Source organism: Triticum urartu, chromosome 3 (genome assembly GCF_003073215.2).
Source record: "Triticum urartu cultivar G1812 chromosome 3, Tu2.1, whole genome shotgun sequence".
Taxonomy (NCBI): domain Eukaryota; kingdom Viridiplantae; phylum Streptophyta; class Magnoliopsida; order Poales; family Poaceae; genus Triticum; species Triticum urartu.
Window position 1 is genome coordinate 369560699 of NC_053024.1, and position 25948 is coordinate 369586646.

The following is a 25948-nucleotide window of genomic DNA, read 5'->3' on the forward strand; positions in this document are numbered from 1 at the left end:
ACTCGCAACACAGAAAGACACAAGATTTATACTGGTTCGGGCCACCGTTGTGGTGTAATACCCTACTCCAATGTGGTGGTGGTGGATTGCCTCTGGGGCTGATGATGAACAGTACAAGGGAAGAACAGCCTCCTGAGGTTGAGGTGTTCTTGAGCTCAGTGAGTTTGTGTGTGCATGGATGGTCTGAAAGATCCATCCCTCGAATCCTCCCCCTCTCTAAGGTGGTGGCTAGTCCTATTTATATAGGCCCTGGTCCTCTTCCCAAATATCGAGCGGGAAGGGAGCCAACAATGGCGGGCTAATTCGATGGGGGACAACTAGTACAAGCTATCCTGACAAAAGTGGTCTTTGCCTGCCAAAAGCTCTATGGTGACGCCTTCTTGGGCTCCACGATGACCTCCGTCTTGCTGTACTCCTGTTCTTGATATCGTTGCACCAATATGGCAGCCTTTGCCTGATGCCTCAGTACTCCTCGCCTGCGCTTGCCTCCTTAGCACCAAAGAGGAAACAAGGACGCTGCGCACACTGGCGCCCGCCTGGCGCCTGCTGGTCTCGTGCGTCATCGCTCACATCATGAGGGTCTTGTGAGGTTTTCCCCACCTTGATGTCTCTGCTCCTCGTGAGCCTGCCCAGCTAGGCCACTCCCGAGTAGGTCTTGCGTCGTCCGCCTCGCGAGGCTTGGACCCTCGCGAGGGTCTTGGATTCCTTGCTGGTGAAGCTGGAGCATACGGCCTGCTGGCTCAGCCACGCCGCGTGCCGCAGGCAGGCAAGTCTGGGGATCCCCGTTCCCAGAACGTCGTTAGTAGCCCCCAGGCCCAAGCTGCGCTCGGGCTTGGCTTCACGGCGAAGCCAAGGGCCAAGTTCGGAGCACCGCGGGCCCCAAAAGCCTGCGACCTCGATTGACGCGTGGTGGATGATTGGACGTGGGCGCCTCCGCTTCCCCATGTTGCCTCGGCAACTGCTCGACTTGACAAGTCCCTGTGACATGCAAGGAAAACCATCATTACCTGCGATCATGGGAGACGCTGGTTGGACTTCTATTGCTATCAATGGGGAGGGGGGCGGAGCCCCCGTTGCCCATCTCTTCCTCGCTTTCTTGCTTCTTCCTCCTTGCTCCACTGCTGACAACAATGGCACCCATCAGAAAGTTCTCTACTGAAGAGAAAGCAAAGGCTCCCCGCGATGATCCAGGGCCTCTTCCGCCGAAGAAGAGGTCGATGCATCGCCGTGATGAAGTGGCGATGCAGGTGGTGTCGAGGCCTTGGTGCGAGCGGCCTCCTCTGGGGTACCCGCTGCCCTTGTACGCCCAAGCCGAGGGCTCGGGAGGATGGAGTGATGAGCAGCGCCGCCCACGCCGCATCTAGGGCCGCCGCGCCACGGCGACGCGTGCCGTCGCCCCTGGGGTTCACGTCGCGGACTCCTCGCGCAAGTTGGTGCTGTGGGCACCGATGCCTCCAAGTTCCTGGATCCACTTCGCGCGGTTCTTCTACGACGTGATGCCGCTGAGGGGGCCTCTCGAGCTCTGGCTGCAGCATGCCGACTGCAGCGCTCCGGCGACTGGAGCAGAGATTGAAGCGGTCCCCACCGGCAAGATCTTCATGACGCGCGGCAGGGGTGAGATCGCGTGGGTCTGCCGTGCGAGGGGCGCCCTTGCGATCCACTTTGAGTACGACGGTGTCTCCACGCTCTTCTTCAAGGTCTTCGATGCCGAGGGCCGACGCATGGAGTGCTGCTCCGGAGAGGAGCGCGAGGCTGATGCGCGCCCCGCTCGCGACCACTCCTGCAGCAGCCCTTGGGAGTCCAGCAGCTCTCCTGGGTTCTATGAGACTCCAAAGACGAGCGACGACAGCTACGTGCCCCCGAGCTCTCGCCGCGCTCGGATCAGGGCTGCGGCGTCCGGCCGTCGCCGCCACTGATCTGGATGGGGTTGGCGCCGGCCTCCCGTGGCCCACTGTTGATGATGGTGTCCACCACGGAAGTATGTAGATAGGATTCCCCTTAGTATCGGCTTTTGTTTCCTGCAATGAATCATGAATTACCCTATGGGGGCATGTAAGGGTCCGTAATGCCTTTTGTGCTTATCTTCCCTGTTATGAAAATTTGGTGAACGCATGTCCCGTTAAGGCTCGGTCCCCCCTTTCTTTCCTCGCGATAGATTGTTGCTCTACGCCGACAGGTCCCGGTCCCCAGGTAGGCTACAACCGTCGCTGGTATGCCAGGTCGCGTGCCGTGGTCAAGGCCAGGAGGTGTGTGGCCCGAGGTCCAGTAAGAGCCCCTGAGGCGCGAAGCTCAGGAGGTCCCCCTTAGAGCTCAAGAAGCCATGGTAAGACGAGAAAGGGAGTTGACGTAGCCGCAACGGGGCTGCGACAAAGCGTGAGTGACCATTAGGCCCAAACATTTAGCCAATCCGAGTGCGGGACCTATCTCGTTGAGCTCGTGGTGACTCCTGACGTTGCGCTAGGGTTGCACGCCTACTCGTGCGGCATAGCTAGGCTGGCCCATACGAGTTTCCCTCCCCTGATGCTCTCCTTAGTGCTCTACGTCCTCAGGTCCCGGCCCTCGAGCGAGCTCAGCCGCCGCTGGTATGCCAGGTCGCGATGCCGTGGTTAAGGCCAGGGGGTGAGGGATGGAGAGCCAGTAAGAGCTCCTGAGTCACGATGCTCAGGAGCCCCCCTTTTAATGCGCAAGCAAATTGCACGAGAGAAAAGGAGACTCGTGGTGCCGCCTGCTATCATTCCCACGGGGTCCCTGTGAACAGGCACAAGAAGAAACACGGTTTGCCGTCGCAGCTGTCAGCCTGCCTCTGGTTGCTCTGGATGAGGAGAAGGCCCTGAGGGCCTGGTGAGGTGACGTGCGCGGGGCATGCCGCGAGCCAGAGCTCGATCGCTCAGATTTGTCGATGTGGCAGGGACGGACCCATGCACCAGCGTCATGCCTGCGTGGAGGCCCCAGGGGGGGGACGATGATCGAGCAGGTGATGGCAATTGGCAGGTTAAGCATGTAGAGCATATCAGCTTGGATAAATGCAGGAAGATACATGCCACCAGGTCCGGCCTGAGCGGCTTGGGGATGATGCAGCCTGAAGGGCGCCCCCAACAAAGTAAGCTAAAGACATAAAGCAAAACGGGTACATGCCGCAGGGACAGACCCACGCGGCCTGGGAATAATGCAGCCCGAGGGGCGCTCCCAGCTAAACGAGCTTGGAAGACGTCACCTGGTTTTATAGATGAAGTAGAGTTGGTGCAGCTGAAGGCGTGCGTTGAAGAAATGACTCCTCATGAGCCGCCAGAACCCTGAGCCTCGGGAGGCTCTGAGGGTTCAGGAGGTTCCCTGAAGACCGTCGCCATCTCCTCCAGAACGGTGTGGTACCTGGCTTCCTGAGCCGCCAGGACACATCGCATGTTGCGCTGATAGGCCGACGACATGCTCGGCAAGCCAAAGGGCATATGAACATAGTTGTGCGGTGGGCCCTCGCAGCGGCCCACACGCGAAGGCCAGAAACGCTCCTGAGATGCGGCCCTGTTGAGCCCTGGGACATCGATGCAGACACGTAGCCCAGCATCCTCGCCATGATGCGGAGCTGTGCCCCGTGGGCAGCTGTCGCCGCACACGGCTCTTGCTTCTTGCAGTTCCTGGATGGTCTTGGTGATGAACTCCTGAGTGGTGGGCACTCCTTGCTCTCTGCTCTCCTGAGGGTCACGTGCCGTGAAGCACGCTTCCAAGTGGTGCCCAAGTGCCTCCCTCGTGAGGTTGGCAAGGTCTGTGGCCCTCAGAAGAGAGCCCCCGAGCCCTGCCTGAGGAGGGCGCCGGGCGCGCCTTCTTATGCGACGGAGGGAGGCGCCCCTGGAGCGGGCACTGGTTCTGACGTGGCTTTTGCCGTGACGCCGTCCTCCTGAGGTCCTGCACGGAGCAGCTTCTTCTTCTTGGGGATGGCCTCCAGAGGGCCTTCATTTCTGCTATCTGGGTCATCGATTGCTGCGGCTTGAAAGGCGCGCTCGAGGGAGCACACCGCATCCCTCTCTTCACACAGGAACATGATGATTCCTCCGCTTCCTGGCATCTTGAGAACATTGTAGCCGTGATGAGTGATTGCCATGAACTTGGCCAGGGCTGGATACCCGAGGATGGCATTGTACGGTAGGCGGATGTGCGCGACGTCGAAGTCGATGAGCTCGATGCGGTAGTTCTTGCACTCCCCGAAGGTGACAGGTAGGCGGACCTGCCCTATCGGCGTGGTGGAGCCGTCGGGCACTCCTGAGAAAGGCTTGGTGGGCTGGAGCTGCTCATATGGCACTTGGAGGTTGTCGAATGTGTCGACGGACAGGACGTTGAACCCTGCGCCGCCGTCGATGAGGGTCTTGGTGACCTGCACATTGCTGATCACTAGGGAACACAGCATAGGGAGGGTGCCAGCGGTGGCTGCGCACTTAAGTTGATCTGCCGAGTTGAAAGTGATAGCGCATTGGGACCACCTGAGCGGGCGCGTGGCCTCGAGCTTCGGGAGCGCCGCATTCACCTTGCGAGCAAACTGCTTGAAGACGCGCTGAGAGGCTGGGGCCTGGGCGCCACCCAAGATGCAGGCGATTGCGCGCGGCTCCTGGAAGCCCCCAGCCCCCTCGTCCAGGTGGTGGTCGTCGTTCCTTCTTGGTGGTGACAGCGGGGGAAGATCGGCGTTGCCCTGGGAGCGATCCTCATGAGGCGGGTCCCTCCAGGTGCCCTCACGAGGCTGGTTCTGCCAGCAGTCCTCACGAGGCCGGTCGCGCCACTCCTTGCAGGGGCCACGGTCGTCCCAGCGTCCGCCTCCACGTCCTCCTCCGCGGCCATAGCCCCGGTCGTTGCGCTCGGGGCGTCGACCGTAGCATCCTTCTCATATGGCTATGAGCTCTTGATAGTCGCTGGTTTTGTGGGTGTTCAGGTTGTGGAAGGCGCAGAACGGTCGGCTGTTCTTGGATGACTTGGGCTGATCTCTGCCCCGCTTGATGTCGGGCTCCACTGCGAGCACAGCTACCTCCTTGCGCTTCACGTCGTTGGCCTTGGCTTTCTTCTCCTCCGCGCCCACGGATGGCGGCTCAAGGAGAGAGAGGCGCCCCTCCTCAGCTCTTGCACACCTGGTCGCCAGGTTGAACAACTCCTGAGATGTGCAGAGCTCCTCGTGGATGGCGAGCTCTTCCTTCATCTTGACGTCGCGGACGCCGTCGGAGAACGCGGAGATGATGGCCTCGTCCGTGACCTTGGGGATCTTGAGGAGGGTGTTGTTGAAGCGCTGGATGTACTTCTGGAGGGTCTCTCCTGGCTACTGCCTGATGCGGCGTAGGTTAGGTCACCTGCGGCCGGTGGGCAGTCACGAGTGCCCTGGAAGTTGGCGATGAAGTGGTCGCACATCTCGTCCCAAGAGGAGATCGAGCCGTGCTGCAGGTTCAGGAGCCAGGAGCGAGCTCCATCCTTGAGAGCCATGGGAAACCAGTTCGCCATGACCTTTTCGTCGCCGTTGGCCGCTTCGATGCTCAGCTCATAGAGCTGCAGGAACTCCGCGGGGTCGGCGGTACCGTCGTAGCGAGGAGGCAGATCCGGCTTGAACTTGCCCGGCCAGGCGAAGCTATGCAGCTCGGGAGTGAAGGCGCGGCAGCCATCTATGGTTGCTGGGGCCTGCTTCGGAGGTGGAGCTTGGTCTTGACGGGGTCCGTGCTGCACCGCTGCGGGCGGTGTGCAGTCTTGACGAGGTGGCGCGGGGAGCGCAGGTCCAGCTTCTCGCAGCCGCGGAATTTATTGGCAGCTTTTCTCTTCACGCGCAGGCGCCGCGCGCGGCGGATCACGTCGCGGAGCCGCGCGCCTTGGTGCCAAGGCGATGTCTTGGGGCTGAGGTGGTGGAGGCGCACCATGAGCCCCGTCGCCCGCGGCTAGTTGAGGGGGAGGCAGAGAGTGGGACGGTGCCGGAGAACCCCTCGTAGCGCGGACGAGCTCGGCGACGCGTTCAAGCCACTCCTCGTAGAGGTCGTCGATGGGGTGGTAGCGCAGGAGCTCGTTCGCTGCGAGGAGCGCGGCCCGTGCCTCCATGGGAGCGCGGTGCGCGTGAGACAAAGAACCGGCAGGGGTCAGTGATGGAGTGGCGGTGCGGCCGTCCTGCCGCACCGAAGGATGCAGCGAGGACACTTGCTGCTCGTTCCTTGCCAGGCCGGTGGCAGCGTTGGCGGCGGGGGACAGAGAACGGCGATGTGGCCCACTGACGGGAGCCGTCTGAGCGACGCGGGCGGCGAGGGCAGCCCGACTCTCAGCTCGAGCATGGCGTGCGTCCGCCATGGAGACGACGGAGTGACGAACTGATGGAAGGGAAGCTACGGCGCACCCCTACCGGGCGCACCAAATGTCAGCCGTGGGGTTCCGGCAAACCCTTAAGGTTCGAACACTGGGGTGCGCGCGAAGTCTTTCCTTCGCACCAATCTATGCCCTAGCTCACTATGATCTCGCGGACGAACTCGACGAACTCGCAACATAGAAAGACACACGATTTATACTGGTTCGGGCCACCGTTGTGGTGTAATACCCTACTCTAGTGTGGTGATGGTGGATTGCCTCTGGGGATGATGATGAATAGTACAAGGGAAGAACAGCCTCCTGAGGTTGAGGTGTTCTTGAGCTCAGTGAGCTTGTGTGTGCGTGGATGGTCTAAAAGATCCGTCCCTCGAATCCTCCCCCTCTCTAAGGTGGTGGCTAGTCCTATTTATATAGGCCCTGGTTCTCTTCCCAAATATCGAGTGGGAAGGGAGCCAACAATGGTGGGCTAATTCGAAGGGGATAACTAGTACAAGCTATCCTGACAAAAGTGGGCTTCGCCTGCCAAAAGCTCTGTGGTGACGCCGTCTTGGGCTCCACGATGACCTCCATCTTGCCGTCCTCCTGGTCTTGGTCTCGTTGCACCAATATGGCAACCTTTGCCTGATTCCTCGATACTCGTCGCTGCGCTTGCCTCCTTAGCACCAAAGAGGAAACAAGGATGCTGCGCGCGCTGGCGCCCGCCTCATGTCGTGCGTCATGGCTCACGTCACGAGGGTCTCATGAGGTTTGCCCCGCCTTGATATCTCTGCTCCTTGTGAGCCTGCCCGGCTAGGCCACTCCCGACGAGGTCTTGCGTCGTCCGCCTCGTGAGGGTCTTGGATGCCTTGCTGGTGAAGATGGGCCGTATGGCCTGTTGGCTCAGCCACGCCGCGGGCCGTAGGCAGGCAAGTCCGGGGCCCCCCGTTCCCAGAACGCCGACAAGAAGCCACTTAGATAAAGGTAGATGAATAAAGCAACAAGGTATGGATATTAACAAATAAGTGGTAAGGATTACCCAATCACAAACCAAATATCTGCGGTAAGAAATACTAGAGCTACATGAATTCCCACCTATAAAACTCCCGAAACTTTCTGGTTATGCAATTAGGTGTTGGGGATACAGGGGAAGCATAATATCTCACCCAAAACTAGCAAAACCTACATCCAGCTGTATCCATCCTTCAACACATATCCAAGAAACCTTCGGAAATCATTTACCTCAACCGTCGAAAAGCATCCGTTATACGAGTTATGGCAATACTCCCGAACTCCCGCCCCAGTACTGGGTGGCGTCGAGGTTATCTCACTAACAACTGCATAAAAGAGATTTTCGATGTTGGCGAACTCAGGTATTCCAGAACTGCCACTATAAAATTGTGACGACAACACCTCGGAGCTCAACTCCCCGGGACACTGCCACAACCCCTAAATGTCAGGAGGCACCAAGAACAATGTTCTCGTCACAAAACCATCGGAACGATTCCAAGATACCCGCGTGATCCTAAATTTTTTTTCATGAAATTTGAGGAGAGAAGAGTCAAAACTCTACGTCAGGAGGCCTCACCAGAGCGACGAAGGGACTGAGATGTAAAAAGAATCCTACTCTCCGATATATATACTCCTAAAACTCAAAACATTTTGTTCTAGACACAACAACGTCAGCGATTCGATCAAGCAGGGGGCTCCTAAGTCGGGGAAGGCTCTGACACCAACTTGTAACACCCACAATGCTAGATCCCCGATCGTCCCAACGGGGCTCCTCTACTCATCATCCGGAAAAGAAACATAGTAACAGCCCGAATCCTCGTCGAACTCCCACTTGAGTTCGGTAGCATCCCCTTCACTGGCATCATCGGCACCTGCATCTATTTGGAAGCATCTGTGAGTCACGGGGACTCCGCAATCTCACACCCTCGCGATCAAGACTATTTAAGCTTAAGGGTAGGAAAGGGTAGTGAGGTGGAGTTGCAGCAAAGCACTAAGCATATATGGTGGCTAACTTACGCAAAAGAGAGTGAGAAGAGAAGCAAAGCACAGTCGAGAAGGTAATAGTGATCAAGAAGTGATCCTGAAACTACTTACGTTCAAGCATAACACAACACCGTGTTCTCTTCCCGGACTCCGCCGAAAAGAGACCATCACGGCTACACACGGGGTTGATTCATTTTAATTAAGTTAAGTGTCAAGTTTTCTACAACAAGATATTAACAAATTCCCATCTGCCCATAACCGTGGGCACGGCTTTCGAAAGTTCAAAACCCTGCAGGGGTGTCCCAACATAGCCCATCACAAGCTCTCACGGTCAACGAAGGATATTCCTTCTTGCGGGAAGACCCGATCAGTCTTGGAATCCCGGTTAAAAGACATTTCGACAATGGTAAAACAAGACCAGCAAAGCCACCCGATGTGCCGACAAATCCCGATAGGAGTCGCACGTATCTCGTTCTCAGGGCACACCAGATGGGCAATACGTCGGGTTGGCATAGACCCTGGTTGCCCAGGGGGCGCCGGACATCACCCAGTTTGGACCAACACTCAGAGGAGCACTGGCCCGAGAGTTTAAAATAAAGATGATCGTTGAGTCCATGGAACCCAAGGGAAAAAGGCTTAGGTGACAAATGGTAAACCCAAGGTTGGGCCTTGCTGGAGGAGTTTTATTCAAGGCGAACTGTCAAGGGGTTCCCATAACACCCAACCGCGTACCGAATGCAAAATCAAGGAACATAACACTAGTATGACAGAAACTAGGGCGGCAAGAGTGGAAAAAACGCCAGGCATAAGGCCGAGCCTTCCACCCTTTACCAAGTATAAAAATGCATTAAAGTAAATAAGAGATAATAATGATATCCCAACAATATCCATGTTCCAACAAGGAACAAACTTCAACTTCACCTGCAACTAGCAACGCTCTAAGAGGGGCTGAGCAAAAGCGGTAACATAGCCAAACAACGGTTTGCTAGGAAAGGTGGGTTAGCGGCTTGACAAGGCAATATGGGAGGCATGATATAGCAAGTGGTAGGTATCATGGCATAGCAATAGAGCAAACAACTAGCACGCAAAGATAGAAGTGATTTCGAGGGTATGGTCATCTTGCCTGCAAAGTTCTCAGAGTTGACAAAAGCTTGATCCTCGTTAACGTACTCAATAGGTTCCTCGATCACGTACTCGTCTCCCAGCTCTACCCAAAGCAAGAACACAAGCAAAAGGACCAACAATCAATCACGGTGTAATGCACAATCAACATGATGCAAAAACATGCTATGATATGCGAGATGTGATATGCAATGCATATGCGTGCTCCGGAAGGAAAAGATTGAACAAGGCATCAACTTGGCAAACCAAGTGTGCCGCTGGAATGATGAGATGATTTCGGTAGAAATCGATATAAATATCGCCGGAATCGGATGCATGGTTTGCAACTGGCAATCAAAACAAGAATGCCAAAATTCTACGATTAACAACACGATGCCATCTAGAATGCAACAAGAAACTAAGCTACTGCACTCCAACATAGAACCAAAGAATATGGCAGTTATGCACTCAAGATTCTTGACAAAACATGAACACTGAGCTATGGCTAAATCACACAATAGCAGGTTCAAACAAGCATGGCAAAAGTGTAAAAGATTTCAGCATCACAGACTTAGTGAAAATACTAACATGACAGAGAATAACATCAGAAAGCCATGTTTAGAGCAAGCAAACAACATGCTACAGGAACACATCATAGCAAACAAAGGCATGCCATGAATATACTAAATACATAGATCAAAAGTCCCTTACTGATCATGAGCCAAAAAGGCACATAAGATATGATGGCACCCATGTAAACATAGCAAGTTTTATTAACAGTTTCAGACTTGGCAGAAAACAGAGAATGGCATAAACAGAATTATGAAGGCATCTTTGCGTGCTCAAATCACTCATCACAAACCTTGCATGACAAGATAAGCATACTAACAGCAAGAAGACATGTTCATGAAGCTAACCATGTCAAGACCAATCTCATAGCATGCATGGATCACTAGCAACAACCATGGAAAAATTTATTAACATGTAAACAATTTGCCAAGAACATTTTATAGCAAAAGTAGAGCAAGATTAAGACATGCTAGGGCACTCCATAATTGCAAACAGGGGCATGGATGGATAGAGCATAATCATATGTTCAAAACATCCTTAGTGAAGATACTCAAAACAAGCATGGATATCACTGTAGCATCATGTTTACATGGTATAAAAATAACAGCAGAGCAAGGACTTAGCAAAATCCTAAGTCACTAAAATCAGCAATATCACGAAGACTACTTTGCATGCTTGTGCTAGTCACCACATTGATCATAAAAATAAATGGCAAGCACCCCTGTAAGATGGCAAGGCATAGTTCAAAACACATGTAGAGCTCATGCCCATATGATGCACACAACAAATGTGACAAAAATGACAATTCATCATAATCTGCTAAGTAACAGGAGTAAACATTTTATAGCACTCTTGCATCAATGATTTGGGCATCAATATGGACTCAAACAAGCATGTCACAATGAAATGAAATTAATAGCACCTCCCAATGAACATTTTGGTATCTCATGCGCATGAAACGCAGCTACGGTCATGGAGTTATGATGCCATGAACATGGTCATAAAACATGAGGGGGAAAGGACTTAGTGGAAAATTTAGACCTCGGGTGAACAGTGGTCAACGGAGCGGATTGGCTAGATCAGGTCGATGGAGGCGGAGCAGTTGGAGCAGACACGGGTCCGGCCGGCGAGATCTCTCCGGCGAGTTTGGGGCGGCGGATCCAGGGCCGGGGAGACCGGATCCGGTGGCCGGCGAGCTCGGATGGCGAGAGGCGGCGCAGGTGAGGACGAGGCGAAGCGGCGCCGGTGGAGGGCGGTGAGGCGGTGGCCGGAGCAGGCGACAGCAGCGGGCGAAGGCGGCGGTGCGGGACGACAGCGCTAGGAGGCGCGGGGCGGCTCGGGCCCGCGGGGGCCGGCGATGGGTCTCGGCGGGTCGCGGCGGCTGGCGGGGCGGGGATGCCACGTGGCGGCGGCTGGTTTCCCGAGCGACGACGGGCAGACGTGTCCGGCGCGGTCCGGATGCGTCCGACGGCGAGGAGGAGCGGGGCTAGGGTTGGACTACGTGAAAAATTTGGGGAGGGCACCTATTTATAGGTAGGAGGTAGGAGTGTCCAAATGGAGTGTAGTTTTCGCCCATGCGATCGTGATCCGACGGCGGAGGACATGGAAGAGGTTTGGATGGGTTATTGGGCCGTTTTGGAGGGGTGTTGGGCTGCAACACGAAAGAGGCCTTCCCGGTTACCCGGTTAACTGTTGGAGTATCAAACAGACTCCAAATGGCACGAAATTTGACAGGCGTCTACCGGTGGTGTACCAAGGCCACATGGCAAATCTTGGTCCATTCCGGGAATGTTTAACACCCGCTCCCGAAAAGAGACAAAAGTGGTACACCGGTGCCCGTGGGAGTGTTGGATTGCAAAATGGACAACAGGGAAAATGATCGGATACATGAGACGAACACGAATGCAAATGCGATGCACATGATGACATGATATGAAATGCATGACATGAACAAAATGCAAAATGCAAAATGAAGACAAAACCCAACCACGAAGGAAAATCTCATAACTTAAAGCTGAAAATGGCACAGTCGGAGTTACAATTATAGCTAGTTACATCCGGGGTGTTACAGAGGCTTAATTCAATGATATATTCATGCCCCAATCATGAGCTCTTAAGAGAAATTATTAAACAGAATTTTTATGCTCAGCTTTCTCGTAATGATCAAACCATGCTTGATACTTGTTGTGTTGGTTCTTTTATGAAGAAGACTATTGAATTCCGGTGGGATCTTTTGGAAAGAATTAAACGCAACACTGAAGATTAGGAACTCGACGAAGGTAAAGAGTTGGGTATTAAACTTAAATATGATTGTGTTAAATCTTTTAGGGATACCGATGCTTTTCAAAAGTTTGGCACTAAATATGGATTTGACTCTGAGATAGTAGCCTCCTTTTGTGAATCATTTTCTACTCTTGTTGAACTCCCTAAAGAGAAGTGGTTTAAATATCACCCACCTATTAAAGAAGGAACTGAAGAACTGGTACCGGTTAAAGAAGAAACTATACTTTATAATGTTGATCATGTTGTTCCTTCTGCTTATATTGAAAAACACCTTTCCCTGTTAGGATAAAGGAACATGCTAAAGTTTCAACTGTGGTTAACAAAGGCTATATTAGAACACCTAAACCTGTGAACATATTAAAGTAGAACCTAGTATTGCTATGGTTAAAGATCTCTTGGAAGAATATATGGATGGGCGTGTTATTTACTTCTGTGAAGAAGTTGCTAGAATTGCCAAACCTGGTAAAAAGGAAAAACATAGACCTGTTGTTGGCATGCCTGTCATCTTAGTTAAAATAGGAGATCACTGTTATCATGGTTTATGTGACATAGGTGCTAGTGTGAGTAGTATTCCTTACACATTATATCAAGAAATTATGAATGACATAGCACCCACAGAAATAGAAGACATAGATGTTACCATTAAACTTGCTAATAGAGACACTATATCACAGATCGGGATTGTTAGAGATGTTGAAGTCCTGTCTGGGAAAATAAAATACACTACTGATTTTCTTGTTCTTGGTTCCCCACAAGATGACTTTTGTCCCATTATCTTTGGTAGACCTTTCTTGAACACCATTAATGCTAAGATAGATTGTGAGAAACAAACTGTCGGTGTTTGTTTTGGTGATGAGTCTCATGAGTTTAATTTTTCCAAGTTTAGTAGAAAGCTTCATGAAAAAGAATTGCCAAGTAAGGATGAATTAATTGGTCTTGCTTCTATTGTTGTTCCACCTACTGATCCTTTAGAACAATATTTGCTAGACCATGAAAATGATTTACATATGCATGAAAGAAATGAAATAGATAAAAATTTCTTTGAACAACGTCCTCTGCTTAAACACAATTTGCCTATTGAAACTCTGGGAGGTCCTCCTCCACCTAAAGGTGGTCCTGTGTTTGAATTAAAACAATTGCCAAACACTTTGAAATATGCTTATCTTGATGAAAAGACAATATATCCTGTTATTATTAGTGCTAACCTTTCATAACATGAAGAAGGAAGATTATTGAAAGTTCTGGGGAAGCACCGAGCTGCTATTGGATATACTCTTGATGATTGAAAGGGCATTAGTCCCACTCTATGTCAGCACAAAATTAATATGGAAACTTATGCTAAACCCGTTGTTGATCACCAATGTTGGTTAAATCCGAAGATGAAAGAAGTGGTAAGAACGGAAATATTAAAACTTCTGGAAACAGATATAATCTATCATATAGCTGAGAGTAGATGGGTAAGTCATGTTCATTGTGTTCCTAAGAAAGGAGGTATAACTGTTGTTCCTAATGATAAGAATGAACTTATTCCACAAAGAATTGTTACATGCTATAGAATGGTAATATATTTAAAAAAATTAAACAAAGCAACTAGAAAAGATCATTACCATTTTCCTTTTATTGATCAAATGCTTGAAAGATTATCTAAGCACACACACTTTTGCTTCCTTGATTGATATTCTGGCTTTTCACAAATATCTGTTTCTCAACCTGATCAAGAAAAGACCACTTTTACTTGTCCTTTTGAAACCTATGCTTATAGATGTATGCCTTTTGGTTTATGTAATGCACCTGCAACCTTTCAAAGATGTATGAGTGCTATATTCTTTGACTTTTGTGAAAAGATTGTTGAGGTTTTCATGGATGACTTTTCTCTTTATGGGAAGTCTTTTGATGATTGTTTAAGCAATCTTGATCGAGTTTTGCAGAGATGTGAACAAACAAATCTTGTCTTGAATTGGGAGAAGTTCCACTTTATGGTTAATGAAGGCATTGTCTTGGGTTAAAAAAATTCTAAAAGAGGTATTGAAGTGGACAAAGCTAAGGTTGATGCAATTGAGAAAATGCCATGTCCTAAAGATATAAAAGGTATTCGTAGTTTCCTAGGTCATGCTGGTTTCTATAGGAGATTTATCAAAGACTTCTCTTAAATTTCTAGGCCTCTCACTAGTCTCTTGCAAAAGGATATTCCATTTGTTTTTGATGATGATTGTCTAGAAGCCTTTGAAACACTCAAGAAAGCCTTAATTTCTGCACCTATTGTTCAAACACCTGATTGGAACTTGCCTTTTGAAATTATGTGTGATGCTAGTAATTATGTTGTTGGTGTTGTTCTAGGACAAAGAGTTGATAAGAAACTTAATGTAATTCATTACGCTAGTAAAACTCTAGACAGTGCTCAAAGGAACTATGCTACCACTGAAAAAGAATTCTTAGTAGCGGTGTTTGCTTGTGATAAGTTTAGACCGTATATTGTTGATTCCAAAGTAACTGTTCACACAGACAATGCTGCTATTAAATATCTTATGGAAAAGAAAGATGCTAACCCTAGACTTATCTGATTGGTTCTCTTGTTACAAGAATTTGATTTACATATCATTGATATAAAAGGAGCTGAGAACCCAGTAGATGATAATTTATCTGGGCTTGAAAATGTGCTTGATGACCCACTACCTATTGATGATAGTTTTCCTGATGAGCAGTTAGCTGCAATAAATGTTGCTCATAATACCCCTTGGTATGCTGACTATGCTAATTACATTGTTGCTAAATATTGACCACCTAGCTTTACATACCAACAAAATAAAAATTCTTCTATGATTTAAGACATTACTTTTGGGATGATCCACATCTTTATAAAGAAGGAGTAGATGGTATTATTACACGTTGTGTACCTGAGCATGAATAGGGACAAATCCTATGAAAATGTCACTCTTAAGCTTATGGAGGGCATCATGCTGGTATTGTAGTCTGGATTTTATTGGCCTACTCTCTTCAAGGATGCCCGTAAGTTCGTCTTATCTTATGATGAATGTCAAAGAATAGGTAATATTGGTAAGCATCTAGAAATGCCTATGAATTATTCACTTGCTGTTGAACCATTTGATGTTTGGGGATTTGATTACACAGGACCTTTTCCTTCCTCTAATGGGTATACACATATTTTGGTTGTTATTGATTATGTTACTAAATGGGTAGAAGCTATTCCAACCAGTAGTGATGATCACAACACCTCTATTAAAATGCTTAAGTTAATTTTTCCCAAGGTTTGGAGTCCCTAGATATTTAATGACTGGTGGTGGTTCACACTTTATTCATGGTGCTTTCCGTAAAATGCTTGCCAAGTATGATGTTAACCATAGAATTGCATCACCCTATCATCCTCAGTGTAGTGGTCAAGTTGAACTTAGCAATAGAGAAATAAAATTAATTTTGCAAAAGACTGTTAATAGGTCCAGGAAGAATTGGTCTAAGAAATTAGATGGTGCACTTTGGGCTTATAGAACGGCGTATAAAAATCCTATGGGTATGTCTCCTTATAAAATGTTTATGGAAAAGCTTGTCATTTTCCTCTTGAGTTAGAACATAAAGCATTTTCGGCAGTCAAAGAACTCAACTATGATTTCAAAGTTGCTGGTGAAAAGAGGTTATTTGATATTAGCTCATTATATGAGGGGAGAACCCAAGCTTATGAAAATGCAAAATTATTAAAAGAAAAAGTAAAAGGATGGCAAGACAAAAGAATCCAAAAGCATGAGTTTAAAGTCAGAGAGTATGTTCTTTTGTACAACTCTCATTTCAGATTCTTTGCAGGAAAACTCCTCTCAAAATGGGAAGGCCCCTATGTTATCGAGGAGGTTTACCGGTCTGGAGCCATCAAAATAAATAATTTCGAAGGTACTAACCCGAAGGTTGTCAATGGGCAACGAATAAAGCATTATATCGCAGGTACGCGTATTAATGTTGAAAGTAATGTTATCCAAACTTTGACACCGGAAGAACACATAAAAGAGTCCTTCTGGAACACTCCAGAATCATGCAAATAAGGAGGTACGTGATACGGTAAGTAAACGGACTCCGAAAAATCCACAAATTTTTTTTATCAGCTTTGGAATATTAAAAAAAATTGGAAATAAAGAAACTTCCAGGAAGCGTCCCCTGGTGGGCACAAGACACCAGGGCGCGCCAGGCGTGCCCAAGTGGGTTGTGCCCACCTGGGACACCTCCCGGACTCCTTTTTCTACTGTATGCTTGTCCTCCAAGATAAACAAAATCTATATGCGTGTACTTCCCGAACCTATTGATCACCGTATTGTGGAGAAATCATCTATTTTCTTTTCTTGCTGTTTTCTGTGCAGCTTTGAAAATATGTCGTCCCAAGACTCCGATGGAGAGAGCTATGTCTCACATCTCATTGATGACCCAAAGACCTATGTGAAGGAAATATGCCCTAGAGGCAATAATAAATTTATTATTTATTTCCTTATTTCATGATGAATGTTTATTATTCATGCTAGAATTGTATTAACCGGAAACATAATACATGTGTGAATACATAGACAACCAGAGTGTCACTAGTATGCCTCTACTTGACTAGCTCGTTAATCAAAGATGGTTATGTTTCCTAACCATGAACAAAGTGTTTTTATTTGATTAACGAGGTCACATCATTAGTTGAATGATCTGATTGACATGACCCATTCCATTAGCTTAGCACCCGATCGTTTAGTATGTTGCTATTGCTTTCTTCATGACTTATACATGTTCCTATGACTATGAGATTATGCAACTCCCGTTTGCCGGAGGAACACTTTGGGTGCTACCAAATGTCACAACGTAACTGGGTGATTATAAAGGAGCATTACAGGTGTCTCCAAAGGGAGATGTTGGGTTGGCGTATTTCGAGATTAGGATTTGTCACTCCGATTGTCGGAGAGGTATCTCTGGGCCCTCTCGGTAATGCACATCACTTAAGCCTTGCAAGCATTGCAACTAGATGAGTTAGTTGCGGGATGATGTATTACAGAACGAGTAAAGAGACTTGACGGTAACGAGATTGAACTAGGTATTGGAATACCGACGATCGAATCTCGGGCAAGTAACATACCGATGACAAAGGGAACAACGTATGTTGTTATGCGGTCTGACCGATAAAGATCTTCGTAGAATATGTAGGAGCCAATATGGGCATCCAGGTCCCGCTATTGGTTATTGACCGGAGACGTGTCTCGGTCATGTCTACATTGTTCTCGAACCCGTAGGGTCCGCACGCTTAAGGTTTCGATGACAGTTATATTATGAGTTTATGCATTTTGATATACCGAAGGTTGTTCGGAGTCCCGGATGTGATCACAGACATGACGAGGAGTCTCTAAATGGTCGATACATAAAGATTGATATATTGGAAGCCTATGTTTGGATATCAAAAGTGTTTCGGGTGAAATCGGGATTTTACCGGAGTACCGGGAAGGTTACCGGAACCCCCCGGGAGCTAAATGGGCCATGATGGGCCTTAGTGGAAAAGAGAAGAGGCAGCCCTACATGGGCTGTGCGCCTCCCCCTTCCCCTAGTCCTATTAGGACTAGGAGAGGTGGCCGGCCCCCTCTCTCTCTTTTCCCCCTCCGCGAATCCTATTCCAACTAGGATTGGGGGGGGGGGAATCCTACTCCCAGAGGGAGTAGGACTCTCCTGGCGCGCCTCCTATGGCCGGCCAGCCTCCCCCTCTAGTCCTTTATATACTGAGGCAGAGGCACCCCAAAAACACACAAGTTGATCCACGTGATCTATTCCTTAGCCGTGTGCGGTGCCCCCTGCCACCATAGTCCTCGATAATACTGTAGCGGAGTTTAGGCGAAGCCCTGCTGCTGTAGTGCATCAAGATCGTCACCACGCCGTCGTGCTGACGGAACTCTTCCCCGACACTTTGCTGGATCGGAGTCCGGGGATCGTCATCGAGCTGAACGTGTGCTCGAACTCGGAGGTGCCGTAGTTTCGGTGCTTGATCGGTTGGATCGTGAAGACGTACGACTACTTCCTCTACGTTGTGTCATCGCTTCCGCAGTCGGTCTGCGTGGGTACGTAGACAACACTCTCCCCTCTCGTTGCTATGCATCACATGATCTTGTGTGTGCGTAGGAAATTTTTTGAAATTACTACGAAACCCAACACTATGGGGACCTATCCCTTATGGTCGAACTACAGATGACGAAGAGGGTGCTCACTTGATGAAGATTGATGATTCAAGCTTGGAGGAAGAGGATGTCCCTCTACCTCAACCTGGGGATATGCATGTGGAATTCAAGGAGTCAAGTATTCCTAATGGAGCTAACTGGTCTAAAAACCAATCTATTGCTTTTTCATTTTATGCGGAAAATCAAAGGGGATTTATGTGACAAGATCTTGAAGCTGGAGTTGGAAGTCGATGATTTAATGGAGGAAACTGCTCTCCTCAACTATAATATGAAAAAGTTGAAGGCGCAATTGTCATCATCACCATCATCATCTTCACCACCAAAAGAGAACTGAGTATTGGGTATGGGCACTCCCCTTGGCTTCCGCCAAGCTTGGGGGTGGTGCCCTGGTATCGTATCATCCCACTATCTTATTACTTTTACTTGCTTTAGTTCGATCTTTTTGCTTTACATGGATAAAATTTATTTCGATCCTTTCTTCTTTGAGAGTTTTCTTAGTGATCTATCCTTGTAATCGTGTGCAAGTTATATAATAAAAGTTTAGTTTGAGTTTTTGCTTTCTTTACTTTCATATTGCAAATAAAAGGAAATAAATAATGGAAATATCATATACTAATCCTATGGTAGGTGATAGCACCACATAAGGAAAAGTATAAGTACAAAATTTTATTAGAGATTGACTAGCATTATTCAATGATGCAACTCATGAAAGAATTAATAAGGGAAGAGAAGATTCACATATAAATATACTATCCTAGAAACCTTTTGTGATTGTGAGCCCTCTTCAAAATATTATATGCCAAAATTGATGACGTTGGACAAGGAAGACAACTTAATGATTTATGTTTGTTTATATTCACATAGAAGTCATATTGTCATAGATCCTTCAACATGTGGTGCTTGCCCCCTATATTTGCAAGCCAAAACAAATTCCGCACTAAGTAGAGATACTGCTTGTGCATCCAAAAACTCTTAAACCCAAATCCTATTTTCAAGTGTCCACCATACCTACCTAGGGATTGAGCAAGATCCCTCAAGTAAGTTGTTATCAGTGCAAAAAGGCAATAAAATTTCTTCTAAATGTGTGAGATCATTTAGTGTAAGAGAAAATTAAGCGTTGCACGAACTTGTGATGGTGAAGAATAAAAGCGAAAGACTACATAATAAAGGTCGCTATCACAAGGGGCAATGTAACGTTACGTTCTTTTGCACTAAGGGGTTTAGCATACAAACTAATAAGCGCTTGGCAACCTCTGCTTCCCTCTGTGAAGGGCCTATCTTTTACATTTATGTATTTACTTTTATGCAAAGAGTCAAAGTTTTCCTTCTATTCCTTTTTATTTTCTCCTTTGGAAAGCTTCATGTGGTGAGGAAAGATCTAGGCACATATGTCCAACTGAATATAGATAGCATGAATCATTATTGTTGACATCACCCTTGAGGTGAGTATGTTGGGAGGAAAAACTATAAGCCCCTATCTTTCTATGTGTCCGGTTGAAACGTTTTGCTCATGGGTACGCGGTGAGTGTTAGCAATCATAGAAGACTATATGATGGTTGAGTATGTGACTTGCCTAAAGGCTCCGATACGTGACCCTTCCTAAAAATATGATGAATTGTAGTTGCAAAGTTGACTGAGAACATAGTTTGTTGGTTTCGAATAGAGTTTTTGCTTTATACTTCGATTGTGTGATGAACTGTTACTTATTCATGGGAAGTATATGATAAAAGTTCTATGATAAGAGTCCTATGTTTAATTTTATTGCTATTATGATAATAAACATGATGCTTCTATGTCCGTATTTTGTTTTTTATCGACACCTCTCTCTCAAAGCACGTGGACATGTTTTTTGATTTTGATTTTTGCTTGAGGACAAGCGAGGTCTAAGCGTGGGGGAGTTGATACGTCCATTTTGCATCATGTTTTCTTACTGTTATTTATGATGTTTTTATCCATAATAAAGCTTTTTGGAGTAATTCTAATGCCTTTTCTCTCATAATATGCAAGGTATACACCAAGAGGGAGAATTACGGCAGTTGGAAATCTGGACCTGAAGAAAAGCTACATTGGGCTACCTATTCTGCACAACTCCAAATGAGCTAAAACTTCACGAGGATTTTTTATGGAATATATGAGAATTATTGAAACAAATAACTACCAGAGGGGGCCCACTAGGTGGGCACTACCCACCTGGGCGCACCAGGCAGACCAGAAGTGCCCTGGTGGGTTGTGCTCTCCTCGACCCACCTCTAGTGCCCATCTTCGGGTATATAAGTCATTTTGACCTCGAAAAAATAAGGAGAGGACTTTCGGGATGAAGCGCCACCGCCTCGAGGCGGAACTTGGGCAGGAGCACTTTTGCCCTCCGGCGGAGCAATTCCGCCAGGGGGAACTTCCCTCCCGGAGGAGGAAATCATCGTCATCATCATCACCAACAACTATCCCATCTTGGGGAGGGCAATCTCCATCAACATCTTCAACAACACCATCTCATCTCAAACCCTAGTTCATCTCTTGTGTTCAATCTTGTTACCGAAACTATAGATTGGTGCTTGTGGGTGACTAGTAGTGTTGATTACATCTTGTAGTTGATTACTACATTACTAGGAAAAGGGCTATAGCTAATATGGACATTAATGGCGCACCATGTATGTGGTGCGCCACTGCTATATAGCAGTGGTGCACCAGATACAGGTACGCCATTATTGACATATTACTAATGGCGCACCTGGTGTGTGGTGCGCCATTACTAGTTTTGAAAAAAAATGTTAGCAGTGGCGCATCAGGGGATAGTGCGCCATTACTAGTTGACATAGTAATGGCACACCTGTACAAAGTGCGCCATTACTATGCGTATGACTGGGTCAAACCTTGGTCAAACTTAGTAATGGCGCACTTTGCATAGGTGTGCCATTACTATGTCAAACTTAGTAATGGCGCACCTATGCAAAGTACGCCATTACTAAGTTTGACCAAGGTTTGACCAAGTCATACACATAGTAATGGTGCACTTTGTACAGATGCGCCATTACTAAAACCAAATGCACCCCCGTGGACCGCCTTTCCAATTTAAAAAAAATAAAAGAAAATGATGGAAATGTCAAAAAAATAAAAGAAAATAAGTTTCCCACGTGATATGTGGTCTAGTTGTTGGGAAAATTTACAAATATGAATTTTGACTTTATTTGCAAAATCTCTTTGGAATTTAGTAAAATGGGCACAACTTTTGCATACGAACTCTGATTAAAAAGTTTTTTATATGAAAAAGCATCTACTCGAAAAGTTACATCCAAATTCAACTAGGGGGAACCCCGTTGAAGATTTTCAGAATCCACAAAAACCTAACAGAATAAAAGATACGGGGCTTTTAAGATCTAGAGGGGGGAAAATGAAAAAATAAATTCAAACTTAGTAGTGGCGAACCATTTGCTAGGTGCGCCACTAGTAACAGAAAAAAATTAGTTTCAAATTTTTTTGGAAAAAATGTTCAAAATATGATACGTAATATAACCGGGAAGTTTGAAATATTTTTTCAAAATTTCATCACACTCATGAATATGAACAAAGTCCTAGACATCAATAAGGTTTAATAGGTTGATATGATAGATATATCAACAAGTGCGTGTTAAGTGAGCTGGTGCTGGGGTTGGATAGAACTACGAAGTTAAGCGTGCTCGGGCTGGAGTAGTGTGAGGATGGGTGACCTTCCTGGAAGTTTGTCCACGGAGTGCGATTTGACTTGAGATTAAGCATATTGACCCGAGATTAAGCCATAGTGACTCGGGATTAAGAAAAAAAACAAAAAAATTGAATTTTTTTTGAAAAAAAAATTCAGAAAAAAATTTGAATTTTTTTGTTAGTAATGGCGCACTTCTATGCGGTGCACCATTACTAAGTCAGATAGTAATGGCGCACTTCTAGGCATAGTAATGGCACACTATAGGTGCGCCATTACTATCACGCCATTACTATTTGTTACTAGTGGCGTGGTAATAGTGGCGCACCTATAGTGCGCCATTAATGGCAAAAATAGGTGCGCCACTAACAGGCCTTTTTCTAGTAGTGTTATATGGTTTATTTGGTGGAAGATTATATGTTCAGATCCAATATGCTATTTAATACCCCTCTGATCTTGAGCATGTTTATCATTTGTGAGTATTTACTTTTATTCTTGAGGTCACGGGAGAAATCATGTTGCATGTAATCATGCGAACTTGATATGTGTTCGATATTTTGATAGTATGTATGTTGTGATTCCCTTAGTGGTGTCATGTGAACATCGACTACATGACACTTCACCATATTTGGGCCTAAGGGAATGCATTGTGGAGTAGAAATTAGATGATGGGTTGCGAGAGTGACAGAAGCTTAAACCCCAGTTTATGCGCTATTCCGTAAGGGACCGATTGGATCCAAAAGTTTAATGCTATGGTTAGAATTTATTCTTAATACTTTTCTCCTAGTTGCGGATGCTTGCAGGAGGGTTAATCATAAGTAGGAGGTTTGTTCAAGTAAGAACAAAACCTAAGAACCCATCCACCCACATATCAAATTATCAAAGTAGCGAACACAAATCGAACCAACATGATGAAAGTGACTAGATGAAATTCCCGTGTACCCTCAAGAACGCTTTGCTTATCATAAGAGACCGTTTTAGCCTATACTTTGCCTCAAAAGGATTGGGCTACCTTGCTGCACTTTTTTTACTACTACCGTTACTTGCTCGTTACAAATTATCTTGCTATCAAACTACTCCGCTACTTACAATTTCAGCACTTGCAGACATTACCTTGCTGAAAAGCACTTGTCATTTCCTTCTGCTCCTCGTTGGGTTCGACACTCTTACTTATCGAAAAGAGCTACACTTGATCCCCTATAATTGTGGATCATCATCTAATGGGGTACGTTGCCGTGCTAAGCAGATTCATTTCCAAGTCTGCTGAGCATGCCCTGCCGTTCTTCAAAATCCTGAAGAAGGCGGGACCCATGAAGTGGACCCCAGAAGCAGACGCATCCTTACAAGAGTTGAAGACCTACTTGTCCTATGTGTCCACCTTGGTTTCCCACAAGAACCGTTGCTGCTACACCTGGCGGCAACCAACCAAGTGGTTAATGCAGCCTTGGTGGCACAGATGGAAGTGGACGAGGCAGGGAGCGAGCAAGGACCGGCAGAGCCAAAGAAGGATCACGACAGAAATTAGCACGGCGGCAAGAGCAACCCCAAGGACACGGCAAGGAAGAAAGTGGTGCGGTGCTTAGTGTACTTCTTCAATTCCTTACTACAAGTGGCTAGGTTGAGGTACTCTGGAGTGCAAAAGTTGATCTTTGGTCAAATCATGAGATCACGGTTGTCACTCACTTCCCGTTGCAAAGGATACTCCAAAACCCTGAGGCTACCGACAGAATAGTGGAGTGGGCTTTGGAGTTATCTAGTTTTGGTCTGAAGTTTGAGAGCACATCGACAATTGAAAGCAGGGCATTGGCAAAGTTTATTGCAGAATGGACGCCAACCCCTGATGAAGAAGTACCGAAAATAGTTATAACCGGCAAGGAGGCGCGCCAAGAATGGATTATGTATTTCGATGGTGCCTTTTCCCTGCAAGGTGGCTGGCGTGATTCTCGTTGCCCCCTCCAGGGAGAACTTTAAGTACGTCGCCCAAATGCATTTTTCCTGAGAAGAGGCAACCAACAATGCAGCAGAGTATGAAGGGCTCCTTGCCGGGCTCAGGATTGACGCAGAATTGGGAATTGAGAAGCTGATCATTCAAGGAGATTCACAACTTGTGGTGAGACAAGTCAACAAGGTTTATCAAAGCCCATTGATGGAGGCCTAAATTGAGGAAGTGAGGAGATTGGAGGAGCGCTTTGACGGATTACAAACAGAGCACGTACCTCATGCGAAAAACAGCATAGCTGATCATCTATCAATGCTGCGCAAAAGCTTCCTATGGAACCAGGGACTTTTGTTCTCCATCTTACTCAACCCTTCGTATCCCCAGCAAAAATGGCCTGGAAAAGGAGAAAGATGGACTCCGGTAAGCCTCTCCCGGTAGAGCCTTCCGCTCCTAGCAGAGACCCTGCCGGAAACAACTCCTCACCACCTGTCGGCCCGCACCCTCCAGCTGGGCCCATGGTCCCTGCGAACGAGGAATGTGCCCCCGTAGTTGAGGACGTGCCGCTACTCCTCGTTGTCGAGCCCCAGGCTCCAACTTAGGGAAGGCACATAGTCCACTTTCTCCAAACCGGAGAACTTCCCGACGACCAGGATGAAGCTAAAAGAGTGGCCCGGAGGGCCAGTATGTATCAGTTTGTCGATGACACTCTATATAGAAGGAGGACCAACGGTGTGAAATTGAAGTGCATCTGGCGGGAAGAACGAAAGGAACTGTTGGCTGAGATACACAAAGGCATGTCTGGCTCCCACATTGGATAAAGGGCATTGGTTGGGAAAGCATTCCGGCAAGGATTATATTGGCCCACAGCCCTCCAAGATGCGGTCAAGCTAGTCACCAGATGTGAAGCCTGCCAGTTCCATTCCAAGAATATACACTTGCCTGCCCAAGCTCTTTAGACAATCCCTTTATCATGGCCATTTTCAGTCTGGGGGATCGATATCCTCAGGCATTTCCCCCGAGCGATCGGGGGCACCAAATTCTTGTTTGTTGCTATCGACAAGTTTACAAAGTGGCCGGAAGTGACTACCGTGAGAAAGGTGACCACTCATTCAACTATCAAGTTCTTGAAAGAATTGGTGTGTCATTTTGGAGTTCCTGCAAGGATCATTACCGACAACGGCACCCAGTTTATGAGCCGCGCCTTCATGAAATATGTTCATACCCTCAGAATCAAGATCTCATTTGCCTCCGTCGCACATCGCAGAAGCAATGGGCAAGCTGAGAGGGAGAACACTGAAGTGTTGTAGGGACTCAAGACAAGAACCTTTGATACGCTGCGGAAGCATGACAGGCAGTGGATCGATGAGCTGCCGATAGTTATGTGGTCCCTCAGAACGACACCTAATCGAGCTACCGGACAGACTCCCTTCTCCCTAGTCTATGGGGCAGAAGCAGTTATCCCCATGGAACTCATTTACGTGTCGCCTCGAGTGCTTGCCTACGATGAAGTAGCACAAGATCGGCACCGGCATGACGACGCTGTGCGACTCGAGGAGAACCGTCTCCGGGCTGCTACGCGTGTTGCACGCTATCAGCAGACCATGCGTCGCTATCATAGCCATAGGGTTCATACCCGGTGTTTTGAGAAAGGTGACCTTGTCCTTAGGCGCGCTCAGTCTGCCAAAGGTACAAACAAGTTGACGCCGAAGTGGGAAGGCTCTTACTGGGTAGTACAAGTCACCAGACCTGGTGCCGTCCGTCTGGAGACCAGAGATGGCATTAAATTGCAAAACTCATGGAATATTGAGCATCTCTGCAAGTTCTACTCATAAGGTGCGGCTGTCGGGCCCTGCCCGGCAGCCACCCTTTTGTACAAGCCTTGCCTCAGTTGCATGTAACCCCTTG